The sequence below is a fragment of the Hordeum vulgare genome, chromosome 3H (assembly GCF_904849725.1).
Source record: "Hordeum vulgare subsp. vulgare chromosome 3H, MorexV3_pseudomolecules_assembly, whole genome shotgun sequence".
Lineage (NCBI taxonomy): Eukaryota > Viridiplantae > Streptophyta > Magnoliopsida > Poales > Poaceae > Hordeum > Hordeum vulgare.
This window is the reverse complement of record NC_058520.1, coordinates 128,281,269-128,290,028: the sequence shown is the minus strand read 5'-3', so window position 1 is coordinate 128,290,028 and position 8,760 is coordinate 128,281,269.

Below are 8,760 nucleotides of genomic sequence, written 5' to 3'. Positions count from 1 at the left end.
TGATGATGCTATGCTTGATACTACTTTGCCACTAGGTGCAATCCTTGATGCATAAATTGCTAGAGTTGCTGCTGAATGTGATGATACTTCTGAAACTGTTGATACTATTAAAGTAGAACCTGCTATTTTGCCTGCTAGAACTAGCTCTCCTAGATATGAATTGCCTGATATGCCTGAGTGTTATGTTATGGAGGGAGAGATAGCTAAGGACTTTCTTTCTTGTAAGGATAGCTATGATGTTGAGAAATTACTGCTCAAGTGGAAAAAAAATCCTTTGAACGCTAGGATGAAATACGACCCGAAGTTTGCTACTTCGCCTATCTTTGTGACCGATAAGGATTATGAATTCTCTATCGACCCTGAGTTAATCACTCTGGTCGAATCTGATCCTTTTCATGGTTATGAGTCTGAAACGGTCGTAACACATCTTACCAAACTGCACGATATAGCCACTCTATTCACTAGTGAGGAAAAGATCCGCCACGACTATATCCTTAAGCTGTTTCCTTTCTCGTTAAAGGATGATTCTAAGACTTGGTTCACTTCTCTTTCTCTTGGTTGTGTGCATAGCCCCTAGGATATGGTCTACTACTTCTCTGAAAAATATTTCCCTGCCCATAAGAAGCAAGCTGCCTTGCAGGAAATATACAAGTTTGCTCAAGCTGGAGAAGAAAATATCCCACAAGCTTGGGGGAGGCTCGTCCAGCTACTGAATGCTTTGCCTGATCACCCTCTTGAGAAGAATGAAATACTTGATATCTTCTATAATGGACTTACCGATGCTTCTAGAGACCACCTAGATAGTTGTGCTGGTTGTGTTTTTAGGGAACCAACTGTAGAACAAGCTGAGATCCTATTTAATAATATATTGTGCAATGAGAATGCTTGGACTATTCCCGAACCACCTCCAAATCCAACCCCGAAGAAAAGAGGTATTCTATTCCTCAGTCCTGAAGATATGCAAGAAGCTAAGAAATCTATGAAAGAAAAAGGCATTAAATCTGAAGATGTCAAAAATCTACCACCTATCGAAGAAATCCATGGTCTTGATAACCTTATATAGGTAGTAGAAGTAAATTCTCTGCATAGGTTTGATGAGAGTGATATTCCTTTTGATAAACCTGCTAGCTTATGCCTGGATGAATTTGATAACTTTGTTGCCAAACAACAGAGTTTCAATGGTTATGTTAGCAGACAATTGGAACAAAATGCTTGTATGCTTAGTCATTTAAGTGCTTGTGTGGACAAAAATGTCAATGATCTTAAGCTTCTGAGTAAACATGCCTCTATGGTTACTACTCAAGTAGAACAAGTACTTAAGGCTCAGAATGACTTGCTCAATGAGTTGAATGACAATTCTGTCAGAGTCGTCAGTAGAGGCGGTAGAATGACCCAGGAACCTTTGTATCCTGAGGGTCATCCAAAGAAAATTGAACAAGATTCTCAAGGAGTTAGCACTGATGCACCTAGTCATCCAAGGAAGAAGAAGAAAGATGATAGGAACTTGCACGCTAGCAACCCTGTTGCTGTTACACCTGAGAGTCCAAACGATGTCTCTGTTTCTGATGCTGAAACACAATCTGGTGATGAACATGAGCCTAATGATAATATCGATAGTGATGTTCATGTTGATGCTCAATAGCAATGATAAGGATGTGGAGATTGAACCTGTTGATCTTGATAACCCACAACCTAAGGCTAGGAGATACGATAAGAATGACTTCACTGCTAGGAAGCATGGTAAAGAAAGGGAACCATGGGTTCAGAAACCCATGCCCTTTCCTCCCAAACCATCTAATAAAAAGGATGATGAGGATTTTGAGCGATTTGTTGAAATGATTAGACCTGTCTTTCTGCAAATGCGTTTGACAGATATGCTCAAAATGTTTCCCTATGCCAAGTACATGAAAGATATTGTGACTAATAAGAGGAGGATACCTGAGGTTGAGATTTCCACCATTCTCGCCAATTACACCTTCAAGGGTGGAACTTCTAAGAAACTAGGTGATCCCGGAGTGCCCACCATACCTTGCTCCATTAAAGGCAACTACGTTAGAACTGCTTTATGCGACCTTGGAGCCGGTGTTAGTGTTATGCCTCTCTCTCTTTATCGTAGACTTGAGCTGGATAAGTTGACACCCACTGAAATCTCTGTGCAAATGGCCGACAAATCAACTGCTTTCCCTATTAGCATTTGCGAGGATGTGCCTGTTGTGGTTGCCACCGTCACTATCTTAACATACTTTGTTATTCTGGATATTCCCGAGGACGATGCCATGGTGGTCATCCTCGGAAGACCCTTTTTAAACACTGCAGGGGCTGTTATAGATTGCAACAAAGGCAATGTCACTTTCCATGTCAACGGTAATGAGCATACGGTGCACTTTCCGAAGAAACAATATCGAGTACATTGCATCAATGCTATCGAAAAAACTTCATCGATTCTTATTGGGAGCTTTGAATGCCCTATACCTCCTGTTAAGATGAGGTTTGATTTGCTTGTTGGGGAAATAGACATCCCCATTGAGGTAACCTAGTGACTATTCGAAAATTCTCCATTCTCTTTTGCGATTCGAAAAGGTTTGTCAAGGAGACTTGATCAACCTCTTTGACGAATTTCTTTGGATGACCATGAGATGGATGAATCGAGGAGTCACAAACCTCTGTTCCAAGCTGTCACCTTCGGTTGCTTAGAAGAAAAATGATAGATTTAGTTTAGTTTTCCCTGTTTTCTGTTTTAGCATCCCGTAGAAAAGTATCTTGAAAATAAAAGTTCTCCGAACGTCCTGAAAATCAAGTATGATTTTTTTAGAATTTTTGAAAAATATTGAGACAAAGAGCTAGTCTAGGGGCTGCACCAGTGGGCCACAAGCCCTGGAGGCGCGGGCATCCCCCTAGCCGCGCCTACTAGGCTTGTGGGGCCCACGTGCATCCCCTCCACTCATTCTAGCTCCCATCTGCTTCTCCTACCTCCAGAAAAAATCGTTTCGCAGCTCAAACCTGTGTTCTTGCTCTTCTTGCTGGGATTTTCAATCTCCTTGTGCAAAGCACCATTCACCAAACTGTTTTGGGGAAATTACTCCTTCGTAAGTGACTCCTCCATTGGTCCATTTAGTTTTTGCTCTAGTGCCTTATACTTTGCGTAATTTTTGCTTCCTTGGTGACCATGTTCTTGAGCTTTGCATGCTAATTTTAGCTGGTCCCAAGTAGTTTTGATGCGTAATATGGCCTCTAGGCACTTGAGGGAGTAGTTGCTACGAGTTTAGTTGAGCCTTGTTCACTTTTTCCTTGGGTCACTAAAAATTTCAGAAGAGGAAGATGTTCAGGAGAAACTATCATGGTGGTTCCTCAAGCAAGAGAGATCCCCGTCTTGCGATTCGGGAGCCTGATCCTTACCAACCAAGGAACGCACAGGTACAACCATGTGAATAGCCTTCTGATGAATTCATGATTGAGGCAGGTTTCAAAGATGAGTTTGACACACTTGTTCACAACGTTGGACTCGATGAATTCATCTCCGATAAATGTGAACAGTATGTTGCTCTCACTGCCTGTTTTGCTTGTAGATTCAAATTTTCAGTTGGCTGTGATACATCCGTACTGTTTGATCTCTATGACAAATCATATACCATGGATTTAGAGGATTTAAATAGAATTTGCAAGATACCTATTTGGGGTAGTCTCAATGATCCTCCTAAATCTTTGGTTAGAGATTTTTTTTCTCTGGTATAACTGTTGGAGAAACTAGAGATATTACGCAGGCTACCATGGGTAGCATTCATTTTCCTGCCTTGCATTACTTTGCCCTCTTCATAGGAAGATGCATTAATGGCAAGATTGAGCATTGTCACCTCTGCGCACCAGGCCTTAGTATCCATAAGAGCGCAGTAACGGGTGATAGAAGTTTCAACATGGGAGCTATAATAGCAAGGAGGCTGAATAATAATGCTAATGAAGGGGATTTATTTGGTGGGATCTATGCCACTTGCATAGCAAATTTTCTTGGAGTACCCATCCGTGAAGGAGATCCCCCGCTCCATACAGCTTTCCTTGACCGCGTCGCCTTGACACGCTATCAGTTCCTTGAGAGGGGTGATGAATCCCTCCTATACCGTTTAATATTTAAACGACAATGTGTTTTCCATATTACCCTTCCTGCTCCTGCCTTCTTTGACTTTCAGGTAAAACGGAGATATTACATAACCAGAGGAGAGGCAGAGGAGTATGAGAGGGAGGCAAGGGCTGCTCGTCTCCGTGAGGCAGCTATTCAGTCAGTGGCTGCAGCGCTCCCGTATAATCGCCATTATGATTTTGGGTATCGCCCAGACCATCCATGGGAGTAGACCAACTTAGGCCAAAAGCCTAAGCTTGGGGGAGTACGTGTTTCTCACCGACTTTATATTCTTGCTTATGCTTTCACTTTGTTTGTCGGTGTTCACACTTTGCCACTATATCATCCATGCTAGTTTATTTTATTTTTCTCGTTTGCTTTTCGTGTGTCCATCTAGTTTGAGAAAACCCAAAAAGATTTCCTTTTTCTTCTTTTTCTTGTTGGGAGCTTTCCTGTGTAAATAGTTTTCTTTTTCTTTGGGTCAAGGAAGAAGACCATGGTTACAATGTTTAGTGGCTCTCGCATGCATATCTGTTTATCTATTAAAGAGCCATATTACTTTGTCTTCTCCTTTGTGTTTGCTTGCAGATTCCATCTTAGTCCAATGCACGAGTATGCTTATTATTGTTCACATCATTCGGTCGTGCAAGTGAAAGGCAATAATGACGATATACGATGAATTGACTGAGCCTGGAAAAGATGGTATGAACTCGATCTATTTTGTTTTTGTAAATATGGCTAGCTCATCGTTCCTGATTCAGCTTTGTTGTGAGAGAAACATGTTTGCAATGACAACTTAGAGATCATAGTTTCTGATGCCATGCTTAATTAGCTAGGAGCTTATAATGGTTTGCCTTGGATGCCAACATGAATCTTGAGATGGCTAAGATGTAGTATGATAGGATGGTATCCTCCTTTGAATGATTCAAGTGGCTTGACTTGGCGCATGTTTACGCATGTAGTTGAAACAAAATCAACATAATCTCTATGATATTCATGTTCATGGTGATTTATGTCCTACTCATGCTTGCACTCAATGTTGGTTAATCTCAATGCATTTTGATGACTGTTGTCGCTCTCTAGTTGGTCGCTTCCCAGTCTTTTGCTAGCCTTCACATGTACTAAGCGGGAATACTACTTGTGTATCCACTTCCATAGACCCAAAGTTGTTCCATATGAGTCCACCATACCTACCTATATACGGTATCTACCTGGCGTTCCAAGTAAATTTGCATGTTCCACTCTCTAAACCTTCAAGAAATAATCTGTTTTGCATGCCCGAACCGCTCATGTGGTGATAGGGGCCTATGAGTATCTTCCATGCTAGGCGTGTTATCCTCGATATGTGTTTATTCACTATCACTCACGAGAAAGAGGCCGGTAATTGGAATTCCTAGTTCCATGCTCAAATCGAAAAGATAATTGCATACAAAACTCCCCCTGGTTTGATGTTGGTATGGACGGCACCCGAGGATTCGGCTAGTCGTGGAGTGTGATTGGTCGGTGGTGGGGGAGTCAAAACTTTACTTTTCTCTTTGGGAACCGCCTATAGCATGTGTAGCATGGAATATGGTGAGAACTCTTAGTCATTGCGTTGACAATGAAAGCATTCTATCCAAAATTATTATCTCTGTTTTCAAAAGCTTGAGCTCTAGCACCTCTGCAAATCAATGCTTCCCTCTGGGAAGGGCCAGTCTATTTATGTTCCTGTTGAGTCATCCTCCTCTTATAAAAGCACCAATTAGAGAGCACCTATGTCATTTTTATGCTTTGCTTTTAACTGTGTTGAGTATGACTGTGACTGGATCTTCTTTGCCATGAATTACAATGTTTAGTTAGCCCTTGGTCTTTGAAGGTGCTCTGCATTTATGTTTTGCGGTCTCAGTAAGAGCTAGCGAGATACCATCTGTTCTTACTGCTTCATGATTGTTCTGATTGAAGTGTTGATGTTTGAGACTTATTATTATTTGCTCGCTAGTTGATTATGCCATTTATATGAGTTTACCGTGAGACCTGGATGTCATTTGCTTATGTGGTTTGCTTGTGATCTTGCTGAAATTCTGGATATGAGTTAGACATAGTTGCAACAACAAGATCAAACAGAGTTCATAAAAGTTTTTCTTTCGTCTCTTTCAGTTTGCCAACTGAATTGCTTGAGGACAAGCAAGGCTTTAAGCTTGGGGGAGTTGATACGTCTCCGTCGGATCTACTTTTCCGAACTCTTTTGCCCTTGTTTTGGACTCTAATTTGCATGATTTGAATGGAACTAACCCGGGCTAACGCTGTTTTCAGCAGAATTGCCATGGTGTTGTTTTTGCGCAGAAATAAAAGTTATCGGAATGACATGGAAATTTATGGAGAATTTTTGTGGAATATATAAAAAATACTGGCGCAAGAATTAGCGGAGGTAGTGGAGCGTGGAGCCCACAAGCCCACCAGGCGCACGCTCCCCCTAGCCACGCCTCGCAGGCTTGTGGGCCCCACAAAACTCCACCGCCTACAATCTGGAGTCCACTCTGGGATTCGGAGACGGGAGCAGGTCACCATCGTCATCATCAACCTTCCTTCATCGCCAATTCCATGATGCTCTTCACCGTTCGTGAGTAATATCATCGTAGGCTTGCTGGACGGTGATGGGTTGGATGAGATCTATCATGTAATCGAGTTAGTTTTGACGGGGATTGATTCCTAGTATCCACTATGTTCTGAGATTGATGTTGCTACTACTTTGCCATGCTTAATGCTTGTCACTAGGGCCCGAGTGCCATGATTTCAGATCTGAACCTATTATGTTCTCGCCAATATATGTGTGTTCTTGATCCTATCTTGCAAGCTATAGTCACCTACTATGTGTTATGACCCGGCAACCCCGAAGTGACAATAACCGGAACCACTCCCGGAGATGACCATAGTATGAGGAGTTCATGTATTCACCAAGTGTTAATGCGTTGGTCCGGTTCTTTATTAAAAGGAGAATCTTAATATCCCGTAGTTTCCATTAGGACCCCGCTGCCACGGGAGGGATGGACAATAGATGTCATGCAAGTTCTTTTCCCTAAGCATGTATGACTACATACGGAATACATGCCTACATTAGATTGACGAACTGGAGCTAGTTACATATCTCTGTGTGTTATAACTGTTGCATGATGAATAGCATCCGGCATAATCATCCATCACCGATCTAATGCCTACGAGTTTTTCCTACCGATCCTTGCTACGTTACTTTGCTGCTACTGCTGTCACTGCTGCTACTGTTACTCTGTTGCTACTCTTGTTACTTTGCTGCTACTGGTTACCATTTCTACTATTGCTATCACTACTTTGCTGCAGATACTAAATATTTCAGGTGTGGTTGAATTGACAACTCAACTGCTAATACTCTAATACTTGAGAATATTCTTTGGCTTCCCCTTGAGTCGAATCAATAAATTTGGGTTGAATACTCTATCCTCGAAAATTGTTGCGATCCCCTATACTTGTGGGTTATCATAGATATGAAATATTATATGAAAAATAGACCCGGGGGGCATAGGTTTTACTAGAGGATTCTTTCACAAAGGAAAATAATACGGTGGGTGAACAAATTACTTTAGATCAATTGATAGAAAGACAAATAATTATGAAGATATCCAAGTCAATGGTTATGCATATAGGCATCACGTCCGTAGCAAGTAGACTGAAACGATTCTGCATCTAGTACTATTACTCCACACATCGACCGGCTCCTACCTGCATGCGGAGTATTAAGTTCATGAAGAACAAAGTAATGCATTAAGGTAGATGACATGATGTAGATGGATAAAATCAAGCAATATGATAAAAACCCAATCTTTTTACCCTTGATGGGAACAATACAATACATGCCTCGCTACCCCTACTGTCACTTGGTGAGGACACCGCTAGATTGAATCGATAACTAAGCACTTCTCCCATTGTAAGAATTACCAATCTAGTTGGCCAAACGAAACAAATAATTCGAAGAGACTTACAAGAGTATGAAATCATGCATATAAGAATTCAGAAGAGACTCAAATAGTATTCATGGATAACCTGAACATAAAATCACAATTCATCGGATCTCGACAAACACAACACAAAAGATTATTACATCGAACATATCTCCATGAAGATCATGACGAACATGGTATTAAAGATCTAAGAGAGAGAAGAAGCCATCTAGCTACTAGCTATGGACCCGTAGGTCTGTGGTGAACTCCTCAAACATCATCGGAGGGGCAATGGAGTTGATGTAGATGCCCTCCGTAATCAATTCCCTGTCCGGCAGATTGCCGGAAAAGGCTCCCTGATTGGATCTCTCAGGAACACAGGCTCCCGGCGGCATAAAAGTATTTTCGTGGCTCTTTTTGGCGATAGTGGAATATTTTGGATTTTATAGGACAGGAATTAAGGTTAGGAGACCTGTAGGGGGCACAAGCCAGGGGGCACGGCTAGCCTCCCGGCAACTTCCTTTCCCCCTACTCCAAGTCTATTGCGTGTCTTCTGGTCCAGAAAAATCTTTCCGGAGATTTTATTCCGTTTGTACTCCTTTTAATATTCCTCATCTGCAATTCAAAAACGTGGAAAAAATAGAAACTGGCACTAGGCTCTAGATTAATAGGTTAGTCCCAAAAATAATATAAAACATC